The following is an 18,558-nucleotide window of genomic DNA, read 5'->3' as shown; positions in this document are numbered from 1 at the left end:
GCTTGTTCCAACGCAAAACACCTTGCTATTTGATCATGGGAATGTTTCACTTATTCTCTTTGATGAGACTGCGTTAGAGAGAGAGAGAGAGAGAGAGAGAGAGAGAGAATGTGTCAATTCACATTATCCGATGCACGTCTGGAATGCCTCGACTTTGTAAGCCCTGAGTTGGTATACGCGATCTGATTTCCATCTCAGGTTTAGGCTGTGATAATAATGATTGAAGTGCTTGATAATTTGCATGTAATTCTCGAGTTCAGAATAGGATCCGGTGCTTGCTGGCACCGCCACGTTTCCGTCTGAAAATTACAGAGGAACTTTTCATCTATGCGTTATCGCTAGTAATTTCTTCCTAAATCAATAAATAAAATAAAATAATGAATTATTTACTTAATGAATAATTAAGTAAATAAAAATAATGTATTATATAATTAATATATAGATATATTTATATATAATTAAAGAAAAATAAGTAAATCATTAAACAAGAATAAATTAATAAAAATAAATAAATAATAAACACTTTAATGAATAAACATAAATAAATAAACAAAATAGCTAAAACAAATAAAAAAGTATAATAAATAAACATAATAACGAAATAAAGAAACAATACAACTAGTAAAATAAATAAATTAATAATGAAATGAAAATTTGACACAAAAGAAGAGAGAGAGAAGTAATGACGTTTGGTATTATCCGACACGTCTGGAATTATTTGTAGTTCAGAGTTGGTATAGCGAAAATTTCATATTCGTGACAAACCAAGAACCATTTTATTCTTGAAACAACTGGAACGGAATATAGAGTTTAGAAAGGATCCGGTGCACTGGGACCGCCAGGTCATTCGGCGTCTGAAAAACAGAGGAACTTTTCATCTAGGTACGTTATCGCTAGTAATTTCTTCCTAAATCAGAAAATAAAGTAAAATAATGAATTATTTATTTAATGAATAATGGATAAACAAAAATGGAAGAAAATAATATAGATAATTTATATATAAAAGGAAAAATAAGTAAATCATTAAACAAGAATAAATGACTAGAAAACTTAAATAGATAATAAACACTTCAATGAATAACAGGAAAATAGCTAAAACAAATAAAAAAAGAATAATAAATAAACATTATGCGAAATTAAAAACAGTCCTAGAAATAAATTTTTTCTATGAAATGAAAGTCCCAAAAGAAATTCTGAGGACAGATCTTTCGTATTTCACGGTATTAGTGGTTCAGGATTTAGTCGAGTTTTCCATCTTCGTGACAAACCAAGATTTCGTTCTCTCTCTCTCTCTCTCTCTCTCCATTTTATTCTGTAAACAACTGGAATGGAATATAGAGTTTAGGCCTCAAGCACTGGGACCTATGAGGTCATTCGGCGCTGGAAAGGAAATTGAGAGTAGGTCGGTTTTGAAAGGTTGAAAAATATTAGAACATCAGCAGTCTTTCACTCTCAACCATTTTGTTAGACGGTGGATTTAAGAATTAAAAAATATTAAACAGAATTCCTTAAAGGAAAACAGTTTGTTGTTACTGAAAACTTAAGAATTTTTAAAACCCATGACAGGAAACATCTTCATTCTCTTTCTTCTTCAACTTCATTTTCTTATACAGCCATTTAGGAACTAAAAAAATATGTAAAAGTTCCAATCGTCCTTCTTTCAGATCTAATCATCTTCTGTTATTGCTCATTTAAGAATTAAAAAATATAAAACAGCAGTATTCCTTTCACTCTCAACCATTTTTGTTATTTTCATTTAAGAATTTAAAAAATATTAAACATCTCTTTCTCTTTCTCTCAACCATTTTGTTATTGCTCATTTAAGAATTTAAAAATATTAAACATCAGCATTCTTTCACTCTCAACCATTTTGTTATTTCAAGAATTGAAAAATATTAAACATCAGCATTTCTTTCACTCTCAACCGTTTTTGTTATTGGTCATTTAAGAATTAAAAAAATATTAAACATCAGCATTCCTTTCACTCAAACATTTTTGTTATTGATCATTTAAGAATTTTTAAAAACAAATTAAACATCAGCATTCCTTTCATTCTCAACCATTTTTGTTATTGACCATTTAAGAATAAAAAAAAAACTATTAAACATCAGCATTCCTTTCACTCTCAACCATTTTTGTTACTGATCATTTAAGAATTAAAAAAAAACATTAAACATCAGCATTCCTTTCACTCTCAACCATTTTTCTTATTGGTCATTTAAGAATTAAAAAAAAAATATTAAACATCAGCATTCCTTTCACTCTCAACGATTTTGTTATTGCTCATTTAAGAATTAAAAAAATATTAAACATCAGCATTCCTTTCACTCTCAACCATTTTTCTTATTGCTCATTTAAGAATTAAAAAAGAAAATATTAAACATCAGCATTCCTTTCACTCTCAACCCTTTTTGTTAATGATCATTTAAGAATTTAAAAAAAAACATTAAACACCAGAACTCCTTTCACTCTCAACCATTTTTGTTATTGCACATTTAAGAATACAAAAAAATTAAACTTCAACATTCCTTGCACACTCAACCATTTTTGTTATTGCTCATTTAAGAATAAAAAAGAATTGAACTTCAGCATTCCTTTCACTCTCAACCATTTTTGTTATTGCTCATTTAAGAATAAAAACAAATATTAAAAAAATATTAAACATCAGCATTCCTTTCACTCTCAGCAACAATATTCCTGTTTCAGTCAACACGCACATAAAAGTTAGGGGTTTGCCATAACTTTTAATGCAGTCTAAGTAACGGATTCCAATTTTAACGTTTACCTGTCGCTATGGGATTAACTTGGGAGTCACGACAGAAGATTTAGATGGATTTATAAAGAGAGATTTCTCAACACCGTGGCCGTGCTATTTTAAAGATGACAGTTGTTTAGGGGTGTGTTGCAATTCATGGGCTGAATGTTCTGGAGAGCGAATCACAAGCGCTGGGAAAAATAAATCGCAAACTAAACCTATCTTAACCGAGATGTTAGCATAATGCAAAAATGGGGTTTCTTTACTCTTGTTGTGACGCCAGTTTTCGTAACTATAAATTCAATCTTTAGGTTTGTATCTCCAATGATCAAAGCGTCCAAAAATGATTATTTTTTGTCCACCTTCCATTTGCTTTTGGGTTTGATTCTCTGGACTTAGTTTAGTCAATTTGGATGGAATGGAATATAGAGTTTAGGCAAAAAAGGCCAAGCACTAGGACCTGTGAGGTCATTCAGCGCTGGAAATGATATTGAGAACAGATATGTTTGAAAGGCGTAACGGGATGAAAACCTCGCAGTTGCACTATGAAATAATTGTTAGGAGAGGGTGGATAGGCCTAGCAAGATGGAAGAAAGATAACATGAATGAAGGTACAGTAAAAGTAATGAAAGAAGCTGCAGCTAGGAGCCGAAGGGACACTGCAAAGAAACTTTAATAATGCCTACAGTGCACACCGTGAGGTGCACTGACGGAAATACCCTCCTACGGAGATCAATTTGGAGAAAAATTCATTAAAATCTCCCAGATTAGGATTCCTGAAATTTAAAATATCATCTGTTATCTCCTCCATATCATGTGCATGAGTCTTGTGGTATCGACTGCCGTAAATTGAAAAATTTCATATTTATATTAGCATCTCCTTAATTTGAGACGTTGTCGACACTTCTGCCTAATTTCTGTTTGTTGAAGAGTACAATGAGTTTTCTGAATGGGAAGCGGACAGATATAAAATTAATATTTTAGATGTCATAATCATTGGAAATGACAGTCTAAAGAAAATACACTTTTGCATTATCCTAAATATCTCAGTTAAAGTAGGTTTAGTTTAATTTAGATGTAATATATATATATATATATATATATATATATATATATATATATATGTATATGTGTGTGTGTGTATATGTATGTGTGTATATGTATATATATATATATATAAAAAGAAGGAATAACACAATCGAACGCTGCAAAATCCACACTTCAGTTGCTGAAACATGGAAGAACTCGCTGCGCAGAAAACTCAAATCAAAATTTGACGCTTCATGCACTTACACAGGTGTATATATAGTTTTAGCCGTCTTATTTATTCATACATAAAATCTACATTCATATCTCCGCAGCTCTTTCTCTCGTCTTAGCTTTTTTTATGATTATTCTTACATTCAGTGAACATTCACTCTTTATTTTCGCATCACAGGACGGCTGCTGAACGTATTTCTAAACCATCGTGGTTGCTTATATTCTCAAAGTCACGAATAACAGGTGCCCACGGAGTATTCACGTACCTAATAGCAACCTATACTCTCACGCCCAATGACCGCCCACACGTATTCTCACACCCAACGACAGTGTTCTCTCTACCAATGAGCGCCAACACCCATTTACTCACTAACTATTTTCACGCCCAACGACCGTGAGACCGTGTTCTCTCTACAAATGAGCGCCCACACACCCATTTACTCGGCTAATGGCCGCTAATATTTCCCCAGCCAAGGGTCGCCCACACTCATTTTGCTATCATAATCAATGACTGCAAAAAGGATTCTCATAATGAATTGATGCCCGTACTTAGCCTCACAACTATCAGGTCTTATTTCATCACCACAGAATAGAACACAATATGACATCTGGGCCAAAGGCCTAGCTCTGAGATCTACGAGGTCATTCAGCGTTGGAAGGGAAACGGAGTAAAAAGGTCTGAAAGGTGTAACAAGGACGAAAACCTCAAAGCAGTTGCACAATGAAACAATTATTAAAAGAGGGTGGAAAGTAAGAGAAAAGAAAGAATATGAAAGGAGGCACTGTAAAAGGGATGAAAGGTGTTGCAGCTAGGGGCCGAAGGAACGCTACAAAGAACCTTAAATAATGCCTACAGTGCACCGCATGAGGTGCACTGATGGCACTACCCCACCACCAACACGGGGTTTCAGTTCTTCATTGGAGGGGTGGGTAGAGCTCTTGGCTAGCACGCTAGTGGCCCAGCGTTCGACTCTCCGACCGGCCAGTGAAGAATTAGAGGAATTTATTTCTGGTGATAAAAATTCATTTCTCGTCATAATGTGGTTCGGATTCCACAATAAGTTGTAGGTCCCGTTGCTAGGTAACCAGTTGGTTCTTAGCCACGTAAAATAAATGTAATCCTTCGGGCCAGCCCTCTCTAGGAGAGCTGTTAATCAGCTCAGTGGTCTGGTTAAACTAAGATATACTTAACTTTAATCACGTGCTTTATCACCAAAGCAACGGACTCCGAACCCTATTCTCACGCTCAGTATCGTCACTCCACACATAGACAAAATGTCATCCCCATCTCCTACCTAGACGATACATTTATCTCATCTACGACGCAAAACGTTAAAGATAGGATCGACAAATGTCGCCAGGTTAGCGACCAGTCTTTGATAATAAGAGGAGTTGCTATGAGAACAAAGAAAATTATTGATAGAAGAAAAATGCTTGCCATGAAAAAATTTTCCCGTGATGGCAGTGGAAAACCTGCCATGATAGTATCAACAGTTGCTATGATAGCAAAGAAAATTCTTGACAGAACAAAAGTGCTTGGCGGGGAAAAATTTTTCCTTGGTGGCAGTGAAAAACTTGCCATGATAATAGCAATAGTGGCTATGAGAACAAAAAAAAATTTGATAGCAGAAAAATGCTTGCCATGAAAAAATTTTTCCATGACGGCAGTGGAAAACCTGCCATGATAGTATCAAGAGTTGCTATGATAGCAAAGAAAATTCTTGATAGCACAAAAGTGCTTGGCAGGGAAAAATTTCTCTTTGTTAGCAGCGAAAAACTTGCGTTGATAGCAACCAAAAACTACAATGCACACTGACAGCAATTAAAATCTTGGATAACAGCAGCGGAATCCACTATGTTGACAACCATTCTTCGATAACACCAACACGAGTCACACTAACAGCAACCAGCCCTAAACAGTAACAACAAGGGTTAGCATGACAGCAACAAGTCTTGACTTGATAACAGTGGTAGCAACATAAGTCCTAAATAGCAACTGACAATGTCGATATGACAACAAACGAAGTTTTTAACAGCACCAACAAGGGTTAGTATGACAGCAATCGAAGTCTCTAACAGCAGCAACAAGGGTTAGCATGACAGCACTCGAAGTGTCTAACAGCAGCAACAAGGGTTAGCATGACAGCAATCGAAGTCTCTAACAGCAGCAACGAGGGTTAGCATGACACCACTCGAAGTCTCTAACAGCAGCAACGAGGGTTAGCATGACAGCAATCGAAGTGTCTAACAGCAGCAACAAGGTTTATTATGACAGCAACTGAAGTCCTAACAGCAGCAATAGCAACTGACAGCACTCGAGTCATGACAACAAAAGGTTAGACAGTCTTCTAACAGAACTACCGCAGCCGAAGTCTCTAACAGCAACAACAAGGGTTGCATAACACAAAACAATGAAAGGTTCTCACAAAACAATGAAAGGTTCTCCCTTCTGCTTTCCTGGATGGCGTGAAGATTACAGAAAATATATAGAAAAATGCGTCGAATTTTCTTCGGCGCAATCGAGTTTTCTGTACAGCATATAATCAAGGCCGCCGAAAATAGATCTATCTTTCGGTGGTCTCGGTATAACGCTGTATCAGCCGCGGTCCATGAAAACTTAACCACGGCCCGGTGGTGGCCTCTCCTATATCGTTGGCAGACGCACGGTTATTGCTAACTTTAACCTTAAATAAAATAAAAACTACTGAGGCTAGAGGGCTGCAATTTGGTATGTTTGTTGATTGGAGGGTGGATGATCAACATACCAATTTGCAGCCCTTTATCCTCAGTAGTTTTTAAGATCTGAGGGCGGACAGACAAAGCCGGCACAATAGTTTTCTTTTACAGAAAACTAAAAAAGTAAAAAGGGAAATAAAAACAGGCCAAAACTCCTTTTTCTTCATCTCGCCATCATGTTAAGCCCATCGCCATCAACATCGCCATCTCTCTCTCTCTCTCTCTCTCCCTATCTTCAGTTCAGATACGAAAAAAAAATTGCCATAAAACCAGATGAATTCCGACGTCTCACTTTTTCAGCAACCATCTTCAATCTTTCCTAGGAACTCACCGGCCACTCATTCCCCCCCCCCCCCAACCATATAGGATTCCTATCTTCAGATACTTCTTATCTTTCTTTTTCTACACTCCCCTCCTCCTCCTCCCCCCACTCCCACCGCCTTCCCAGAAGTATCCCATCCTCGAGAAAAAACAAACTCATTTTTAAAAAACAACCTCTACAGTCTTGGAATTGTTTGTTAGAACCTCTCGAATTCAATTCTTCTTTTCATAATATTGCACGGATTAAATATTTTTATTTTCTCTTCCTTGTGGGTCTATGTATTTTTTTGGGGTGGGTGGGTTGGGGAGGAAGGGGCGGTTTACTTATAATTCTCTTTTCTCTCCGGCATTTAAGTAGGTCCTAAATTCCGGTATTTAATAAAAAGATAACATCGAATTAGGAAAGATTATTTATACAGACGCATATGGGCATTCTCCTCCAATCAACTCTGACTACCGTTAGAAAAGGCATAATGGATTTTCCCCTCTTCGGTAAACAGAATTGAACAGAATATAGAATTTAGGCCAAACGCCAAGCACTGTGACCTATGAGGTCATTCAGCGCTGAAACTGCAATCAACAGTAAAAAGGTTTGAAAGGTGTAACAAAACATCGCAGTCCCACTGTTGAAAATTGTTAAGGGGAGGTGGAAAGTAAGATGGAAGAAAGAGAATATGAACGGAAGGAAAGGGGTTGCAGCTAGGGGCCGAAGGGGCGCTGCAAAGAACCTGAAGTAATGCCTACAGTGCACCGCATTAGGTGTCCTTGAGTGGAGGCAAATCTGCCCCTTCAGAGAAAGAATGTTATAGACTGAAGAAGAAAGTTCCACATACTTATGTGAATCGTAAAGGCTGATTAAAACGACTGACTCTCGAGTTCACGCTCTCTCAGAGCATGGAAGAAATGGGTTAGAAACTCCTCCTGGGAACAAAGAAGAACTTGATTTCTGTAGAATAACAACAGGGAAGGTGAAGTAGTCGAAGAGGATTGAATTATGAACGGAAACTTGTTAGAAAGCCTCAAAAGACTGACAGGTCACACATCACTAATTGATCCGAAGCATCTGTAGGCAAGAGCTTTTGACATCTAATAGCTAAAAGACCTGCCGAAAATAAAATATAGACAGTATTTATCTAGCACTTCAATAAAATATAGACAGTATTTATACAGCACTTCAATAAAATATAGACAGTATTTATAGAGCTCTTCAATAAAGTACAGACAGAATTTATAGAGCACTTCAATAAAATATAGAAAGTATTTATTGAGCACTTCAGTAAAATATAGAAAGTATTTACTGAGCACTTCAATAAAATATAGACTGTATTTATAAAGCACTTCTATAAAATAAAGACAGTATTTATTGAGCACTTCAATAAAATACAGACGGTATTTATTGAGCACTTCAATAAAATATAGACAGTATTTATAGAACACTTCAATAAACTATGGAAAGTATTTATAGAGCACTTCTATAAAATATAGAGTGTTTATAGAACACTTCTGCAATATACACAGTATTTATAGAGCACCTCAGTGGAAAGCTGAAGAAAAGCAATTTAATTTTTCATTCCTTGGTAAGAAAAACTCATTAAACGTCCACACGACTGAAATACTCACCAACGAAGGCAATGCTAATTTCCGATCTTTTCTAGATAGTGACCCCCCAAAAGGGTTTTAACCCGGTATGTATCCACCTTTGCTGAGTGTTTACTACAAGCCCGTTGGGGATGACCGTAAAAACATAAACAAAAGACTGTAAATATCATAAAGATAATGACCCCCAAGAAATATTAGTCCCAGATGACGAACCCCGAAAACCCTTGGGGGTCACTATCTAAGAAAGACCCATAATTTTAGATCAGAAAAGTATCGGAACTTCTTAAGAGGAGAGTGACCAAGACGTTTCTTTTTTAGTTTTCTATAAATAAAATTATTGTTATGGCTTTGTCTGTCCGTCCCCACTTTTTCTGTCCGCCCTCAGATCTTAAAAACTACTGAGGCTAGAGGGCTGTAAATTGGTATGTTGATCATCCACCTTCCAATTATCAAATATACCAAATTGCAGCCCTCTAGCCTCAGCAATTTTTATTTTGTTTAAGGTTAAAGTTAGCCATGATCGCACTTCTGGCGTTGCTACTGGTACCAACAACACAGGCCACAACCGGACCGTGGCTGAGTTTCATGGGCCGTGTCTGAGGCCACCACCGGATCGTGGCTGAGTTTCATGGACTGTGGCTAAGAGTTTCATGGGCCGTGGCTGAAACTTGTATACAGCATTATACGATGTACAGTAAACTCAACTGCGGCGAAGAAACTTCGGCGCATTTTTTACTTGTTTTAGAAATGGTGATAATTAAATTATAGCTGGGCGAACTCAACTTATTCCGCCAGCTTTCAGCTTTGTTCTGTTTAACTGAGTGCAGCATCTCAATATATTTAGTGCATAAAAAGAATCACAATGGATTATGCATACATACAGGTACACAAACACACACACGCACACACACACGTACGCACACATACACACACATTTTTCATACGATTTTTTATCACTTACATTGCAACTTTTTTTTTTTACATTCACAAACATTAAGCTACAAATGTCGTATAATATCCAATACACTCTACCTCGGGAATATCACCGAAAGGGGAAATTATAATATATATATATATATATATATATATATATATATATATATATATATATATATATATATATATATATATATGTATATATACAACTATATATGTATATGTATATGTATACATATGTATATATATATATATATATATATATATATATATATATATATATATATATATATATATATATATATATATATCCGTAACGCTGAATAAATCTTGAGCACGGCAGAACCCCAGGTAATACACGTATGCCATAACACTCGTCTCTACATCAGGGCAATGGAGAAACACTGGGGCTGATCAGTACTTGGATGGGGTACCTTCTAATGAATACTAGGCGTCGTTGGCACCGAGGCTCTTGTGGACATCTGTGAGTGTATTGACTCAGGACGAAATGAATACTAACTTTGGGTCAAACAATGGTTCGAGGAAGGTTTGAGTACAAGACTAAGAATTACTGAAACTTGCAGGGGGCTTTAGCAATCAAGTTTAAGCGACACTGGGTCACACTGAGGCATGAAAAGCTAAAGAACTGAGTGAATGATAAACATTAATAAATAAGAAAACACGGACAAATCAAGAAACATATTTATGCCTGAATGTACTCTTGAACAAAACTATTTAATAAGACTGGGAAGGGTCTAGATAGGGAGGTCAAGACAGAGCTGGTGGTTTAACAACAATGGCTACATGGCCCCTCAGCCGTAAATAGGAAAATGGGGACATAAATCAATAAAAAAAACATAAATGGATGAAGAGAATGTTGACTGTTTCCTGCTACATAAGAAGTGCATGCCTTATCAGTTTCAAAACTGATTGTATTCACGATATTAAGTTTGAAATTGTGTCACAGTAAAGCAAGCACCTCATTACATTACCGTTTATTCTACGTAATTAAAGTCCATTATCCACTCGCCTGTCGAGCACCAATCTTGCCAAGAAATGAGCTTATCACCTAAAGTAATTTTCTTTAATAACAGGTGAGCGCGTTCAAAAGCTACAGGTCTTGAGAGTTATGTAACGTTAAGTCGCTTACTTAATAAACATACAGGTCAGTTTAAAAAAGGAATTTTATTTCATTTTCATCGACACAAAGAAGAAAGTTAGAATGGATAGAGAAACAAATCTACACTCACATGGAGATCTACGTCAGGTTTATATAACATTTATCAATTCAAATTTTGGGCTAAACAGCAGTGTCTTACCGTGAATTTGAAGTTAGGTTAAGGTCTGAAATTTCAGTGATCGATGACAATACCATCCGTTGGATCTCGTTAGTTACAACTAATTTATTTAAAAATCGTTGTATGGGAAGGTCGTGAAGTCTTTCATTCAAGATATTTCAATTATCAGATAAACTAGGTATTCCAAATTTTAATAATAAAACGAGTAAAAAGGCGCCGAAGTTTCTTCGGTGCAATCGAGTTTTCTGTACAGCGTATAATGCTATATGAAACTCTCAGCCACAGCCCCTGAAACTCTCAGCCGCAGCCTATGAAACTTTCAGCCACTGCCCGGTGGTGGCCTGTGTTGTTTGATACCTATAGAGGTGCAAAACGCACGATCGTGGCTAACTTTAACCTTAAATAAAATAAAAGCTATTGAGCCTAGAGGGCTGCAATCTGGTATGTTTGAAGATTGGAGAGTGAATGATCAACATACCAATTTGCAGCCCTCTAGCCTCAGTGGTTTTTAAGACGTGAGGGCGGACAGAAAAAGTACGGACGGACAGACAGACAGCCATCTCAATAGTTTTCTTTTCCAGAAAACTAAAAGAATACGAAGTTTTTCTTAAGGAAATAAGATAGAATATCGGTTTAAATTCCGCCCAAGCTATCAAGACAACATACGAACACTTACCTAATTATAACCGGCAAAAATTCTTAATTGAGTTTCTCTGAACTCTAACCTGTCTACGACGAATGAGAAAATATTGAAAAATAAGGGAAATATCATACATGCGTGGCGAAAGATTAATGTAATGTCTGAATTTCGATCTGACTCCGAACTGTAGGCGCTTTACATAACCCAGAAATTTCTAGGTCAATCAAACTTCAGTTCTAGAACCATTATTTACATCTCAGGTACAGTTTGTGCATCTGTCTGTTATCAGGATTACGTGAAAACAGGTGAAAAGATTTTCACAAAATTCTTTCAAATGTCTGCAACATCTCAGAGGGAGCTTCATTAGACTTGGTTGATTGATTGACTGAATATAGAATTTAGGTCAAAGGCCAAGCACTGGGACCTATGAGGTCATTCAGCGCTCAAACAGAAATTGACAGTAAAAGGTTTGAAAGGTGTAACAGGAGGAAAGCTCGCAGTTGCACTATGAATCAATTGTTAGGAGAGGGTGAAAAGTAAGGTGGAAGAAAGAGAATATGAAAGGAGGTACATTAAAAGAAACGAAATGGAGTTGCAGCTATGGGCCGAAGGCACGCTGCGAAGAACCTTATGCAATGCCTACAGTGCCCGCATGGGGTGCACTGGCGGCACTACGCCCCTAAGGGGGATTAGACTAGGGTGCAGATCCAATCACTGACTGGGAATTGTTATCATTCCATTTACCGTCATTGATTTGGATTTTAAGAAAATAGCAGGTTCCTGCTTTTTGCAAAAGAAAACATGGATGATTTAGAGTGTCACGGTAACTATGTTTATTGCCTAATTACCTTTTGGATGTTTGCAATCTCTGACTGCTCTTTCGAGATTCGATAATACCATAGTCGATTGTCATTTGAACTGTATATCCTGGCAATATTAATCAGTATCATTGCAATAATCTTGGGAAATTTATAATATGTGTTTGGGAAGTGTAAAGTTTTGGATTAATGTTACATTCTTATTTTCTTAGACATTCTAGATTACCTGTTACAACCAGTCCTAATGTCCTTTATTCAACAGGCAGGGAATTTCAATAATGATGTCATGTTTGGTATGATACTAACATGATAACAAGTCTTTTTGGATTACTGTTCAGCCTTGAAACATTTTATTTCATCTACCACAAACTACAAAATAGTTTTTTTGAAAGTGGTTGGATTTCCATGCTCCTAATTATAACAGCACACAGTGTAATGATTTCTTTGTATCTTGATAAACATCTAGTCTCAATTTTTCTGACATTTCTCCAGTACCATTTACTTACGAATATATTTATTTATTACTCTGTTTATATTCATTTCCTTACAAGGTTTAAAGATGGTTAATGAGCAGCAGAAGACGTTGCACAATGTTCTGAGATCAAAGATGCACACATACTATGTGCAATTCCAATTTCAACCTATGTAAGACCTAGGGGAGCAAGGCAGATGGCTCCTGTTGACTCAACAGGTAAATTCAAGTGGCCATCAAATCACCTATCTCTGGCTCATAGGGACAATGAGATCGTGTACCATTAAAAACCTACCATGCCCTGAGTGGGGTTTGCATCGGACCATTTAGCTACAATGACCCTGTATCATATTGTTTCTAAATTATTTTCATGCTGTTTTTTCACATTTTCCTAAATTATATTAAGAAAATGGGTATTTTTCACAAATTGCCAAATGGTTTACTTTCTCTGCTTTTTCAATTGTTAACAATCATGATACATCTACAGTTTAGTCTGTTGTTTTGAACTTTTTTAGATTTCTAACACTTACCCTTGTTAATTTTCTGCAAAGAAAACTATTGTGCCGGCTTTGTCTGTCCGTCTGCAATTTTCTGTGAGACCTCAGATCTTAAAAAATACTGAGGCTAGAAGGCTGCAAATCGGTATGTTGGGCATCCACCCTCCAATCATCAAACATACCAAATTGCAGCCCTCTAGCCTCAAGAGTTTTTATTTGATTTAACGTTAAAGTTAGCCACAATCGTGCATCTGGCAAAAAATATAGGGCAGGCCACCACCAGCCCGTGGTTACAGTTTTATGGGCCGCGGCTCATAGAGCATTATACAGAGACCACCGAAAGATAGATCTATTTTAGGTGGCCTTGATATACACTGTACAGAAAACTTGATTGCGCCGAAGAAACTTCGGATTTTCGTTTTCCTAAAGACTACATCTTGGAGATATTTAGTGTCTTTGTTGAATGTGGTCTGGCTGCGATTAATCATAACATATTTCTTAAAAGAAGATCTCTGCGCGCCTGCCAGCTCATTAAACTCTAACTTCTAAATAGAAAATAAAAACAGTATTCGGTTGATCATAAGGTGAGGCTCATAATAATAATATATTTTAAGGTAAGGCTCATAATGATAATATTTTATAAGGGAAGGCTCATAATGATCATATTTTATAAGGGGAGGCTCATAATGATAATATTTCTAAGGTGAGGCTCATAATGATAATATTTTTTAAGGTGAGACTCATAATGTTAATATTTTATAAGGGGAGGCTCATAATGATAATGTTTTATAAGGTGAGACTCATAATGATACTATTTTATAAGGGGAGGCTCATAATGATAATATTTTTAGGGTGAGGCTCATAATAATAATAATTTATTTAAGGTGAGGGTCTTAATAATATTTTTTTAAGGTGAGGCTCATAATAATATTTTTTAAGGTGAGGCTTATAATAATAATATTTTTTAAGGTGAGTCTCATAATGATAATATTTTTTAAGGTAAGGCTCATAATGATAATATTCTTAAGGTGAGGCTCATAATGATAATATTCTTAAGGTGAGGCTCATAATGATAATATTTTTAAGGTGAGGCTCATAATAATATTTTTAAGGTGAGGCTCATAATGATAAAATTTTTAAGGCGGGGTTCATAATGATAACATTTTTAAGGTGAGGCTCATAATGATAAAATTTTTTAAGGTGAGGTCTCATAATGATAATATTTTTTAACGTGAGGCTCATAATGATAATATTCTTAAGGTGAGGCTCATAATGATAATATTTTATAAGGGGAGGCTCATAATAATATTTTATAAGGTGAGGCTCATAATGATAATATTTTATAAGGAGAGGCTCATAATAATATTTTATAAGGTGAGGCTCATAATGATAAAATTTTTAAGGTGAGGCTCATAATGGTAATATTTTATAAAGTGAGGCTCATAATTATAATATTTTTAAGGTGAGGCACATAATAATAATATTTTTTTAAGGTGAGGGTCTTAATAATATTTTTAAGGTGAGGTTCATAATATTTTTTAAAGTGAGGGTCTTAATAATATTTTTTAAGGTGAGGCTCGTAATGATAATATTTTTTAAGGTGAGGCTCATAATGATAATATTTTTAAGGTGGGGCTCATAATGATAATATTTTATAAGGGGAGGCTCATAATAATAATATTTTTAACTTGAATTCAGCTCCCTGCACTGCACAGGAACGAAAATAAAAGCACAATAATGATGACAACGTTTTGCAAGAGGTGAACTGTGCAGTATTATTTCCGTAGATTTTACCTCCGAATCTCCCATGTTTTCACTAATAATAACACGGAACGTAAACAACACATTTGCAGAAAATGATATTGTAGGACAGCGATGGCTAACATTTCATCTCTTACTAAATGTCAGAAATTTTAATTATATTTGGTAAACATGAACGTGTTTCCTACAGTTTGCGCCAAAAAAAAATAAAAATCTGAAAAATACAATATTATGTTTATGGAACAAAAGTATGTACATATATATACCTAAATAGTCAGCCTTAGTTTTCCCAACTTCACCAATCTCTCTCTCTCTCTCTCTCTCTCTCTCTCTCTCTCTCTCTCTCAATTATTTAATTATACAATTCCCTTTTTAACTGAGAGACAACGTTTCTGTTGAAAACTGATTCAAATGATTTAATTCATTCAGATAGAAGTTTGATTTGGATAAAAAATAACAGTAAAAAATGCGCCAAAGTTTCTTCGGGCAATCGAGTTTTCTGTGTCTCGTATAATCAAGGCCACCTACAATAATTCTATCTTTCGGTGGTCTCGGTATAATGCTGTATGAACCGCGGCCCATGAAAACTTCAACCACGGGCCGGTGGTGGCCTATTCTATATCGTTGCCAGAAGCACGATTATGGCTCACTTTAACCTTAAATCAAATCAAAACTACTGAGGCTAGAAGGCTGCAATTTGGTTTGTTCGATGACTGGTGCGTGGATGATCAACATACCAACTTGCAGCCCTCTAGCCTCATTAGTTTTCTGAGGGCGGACAAAAAATTGCGGACGGAAAAAGTGAGGACGGACAGAGAAAGCCGGCACAATAGTTTTCTTTTACATAAAACTAAAAAGGCCACATTCCTGATTATCCCATACAACAGGTAAATCAGCGATAACATCATTGGGAAAAATCTTGTAGCTACTTCATGCTTGTAAAAAGAAACACCAGTAGTGTGTCCACGTCCTCACTGAATTCTCTTTTTACCTCTTGAATATTAAAACATTTTCCAACACTTCTCTCACTCCCATTACCAAGCATTGTCTAAACCAGTAGTACCCAAACTTTTTTGGCCATGCCCTACCTGATCACCTCTAAAATCCTGATGGCCCCTGTGGTAATATATAATTTATAATTTTTATTTTCACGTGGAGGAAGCCTAAAAGACCATTAACTTGGTCTAAATATTCTCGAATTGGCCCCCTTAAAAATCAAAATAACCCCCTGGTGGGGTGTACGCCCCACGTTGGGACCCATTGGTCTAAACCTCCCTCTCCCTGCTTCCTAGCCTTCTCCATTGCACACCCTCTTCATAAGTATACCATCATCTCCCGTTCCATGTACTCGATCAAACCATATTAATAAAAATATAAGAAGCGTTCTAAATTATTTTCTTACAAGTCTCAAGGCCCGTTCTATCACCTACACTCGCAGATTACTCCAAAAAGGGAAAACTTAATTTCCGAAATGAGTTAGAACCAAAGGCCCATTGTTAACGCAACGCAGTCCATCAATGTCATGCTCTTTAAAATATATTCTGGCTAAGTTACTCCACCTTTTTAAATGCCTCTGAAAAGTAGACTGACCTCAAAGTTCCACAACAGATATTCTATTCTATTCAGTCACTGCTTCTACTATTACAACCGAGAATGCTACCATTTGTGAGTGAATGTCAGTATTTACAGTAGTCGGTACTTAATACCTGGATTCTGCTTCACCGACAAGTGTTTCCCGGAATTAATACATTTCAGTTTCCTTTTTCCATAAATCACTTGACGGAGATTTCCAGTAAAACGTAAAAATTCTTCGGTAATTGTTATATTACTCCATCGTTATTCCAGACGTATTTGTATCACTGCCAAAATCTTAATAAGTAAACGAGATTGGTAATTCCATGAGTTCCGCGTTACTATAAATCTTACTCGTAATGATAACAGGTAAACGTATCGTTCTCCTCAAACGAACGATCGAGAGATTCATCAGCTGGTCCTAGGTGTCCCGAAAATCGTATTATGACAAAACGGAATATTAAGGCTTGCTGAAGAAAGTAACTCCAGTATTAATCTGTGTTACATTTCCAGTTAGAAAAAATATAAATAGTTTGTTGGTTTGTTTGTTTGTGCGCTGGAATAGAGTTAAACATGCCATTCGAACCTGTAACCCGTAACGCCAGCTACTCGGTACTCTCATTACCTTTCATTATGTTTCAGTTTGTCAACAACATCTGGAAGATATTTTGTTTTAATTATCTTACCAACTTCTCTCATTTTCAGTTTTCTGTAAAAGAAAACTATTGAGATGGGTTTGTCTGTCCGTCCGTCCGCACTTTTTCTGTTCGCCCTCAGATCTTAAAAACTACTGAGGCTAGAGGGCTGCAAATTGGTATGTTAATCATCCACCTCCAATCATCAAACATACCAGATTGCAGCCCTCTAGCCTCAGTAGTTTTCATTTTATTTAAGGTTAAATTTAGCCATGATCGTGCAACTGGCACCGTTATGGGTGACAAGAACACAGACCACCAACGGGCCGTGGTTGAAAGTTTCATGGGCCTCGGCTATGAGTTTCATGGGCCGTGGATGAAAGTTTCATACACCATTATACGCTGTGCAGAAAACTCGATTGCGCCGAAGAAATCTCGGCGCATTTTTTACTTGTATAAGTTGCTGACACGAAGCAAACGATTTTATATTAATGAACCAATCTCAGGTGTACACGAGATGGACAGAGCAGCAATCTTTAAAACCCTCACCATTCCAGTTATTAAAAGATACACAGGGGATCCAAAAAAAAAGACAAACAAACAAACAAAAAAAACTTGATAAGCCTGATTAGGCGCTTATCCAAGGACTTAGCGTGAACATGTGTTTATTACAGAACTGTGAATTACAGTGGCTTATCTGCATGTGTGTCATTCCGCCCGATTCTCATATGCTTATCTATGAACGACCTATGTTCAAAGCGAAATGTCTGGATTGCCTAGTATTTGCAGAACACCAGGCACTAACCCGTACCTTGTACATCTAATAACTTAAATCAGGGCAAGCGGTAAAAGATTACATTGATGAAAGGGGAATTAAAATAATTAAAATAAGACAAGCTATAACCGTTCGTCTTTCGTCCAGCGATACTGCCGTGTAACCAGTTTCTAAGTTCAAAAAAAATCCAAATGGAAGGAGCCATAGAATCGAAGACACTTAACAAATCTCTTTTGTACCTTGAAGACTTATCGCACCCACAGGGGACATATAAGGTAGCAATTACCACTTATAAACTATTTTTAACATAAAAAGTTCAATCTAGGTTACATGAGTTTAAGTATATTTGGAATGGGAAGACTTACTTTTTTTCGACTCTTAATTACAATCATGAGGATAAATTAAAACCTTATTTTTAACAGCAAAAGGTCGACCTAGGTTACATAAAGCTACGTGCATTTAGAATATGAAGACCTACTTATC

The 18,558-nt window shown here is 36.2% G+C and overlaps 1 protein-coding gene across 6 annotated transcripts in view; it reads right to left on the bottom strand.

Annotated features, from left to right (window-relative positions):
- LOC136825292 (neurotrimin-like) overlaps positions 1-18,558 on the bottom strand; it is a 1,287,566-nt gene that overhangs the window by 31,567 nt on the left and 1,237,441 nt on the right. The gene's annotated exons all lie outside the window — the stretch shown is intronic.

This window comes from Macrobrachium rosenbergii, chromosome 37, assembly GCF_040412425.1.
Source record: "Macrobrachium rosenbergii isolate ZJJX-2024 chromosome 37, ASM4041242v1, whole genome shotgun sequence".
Lineage (NCBI taxonomy): Eukaryota > Metazoa > Arthropoda > Malacostraca > Decapoda > Palaemonidae > Macrobrachium > Macrobrachium rosenbergii.
The sequence above is the reverse complement of the archived record's forward strand: the minus strand, read 5'-3'. Positions and strand labels throughout refer to the sequence as shown.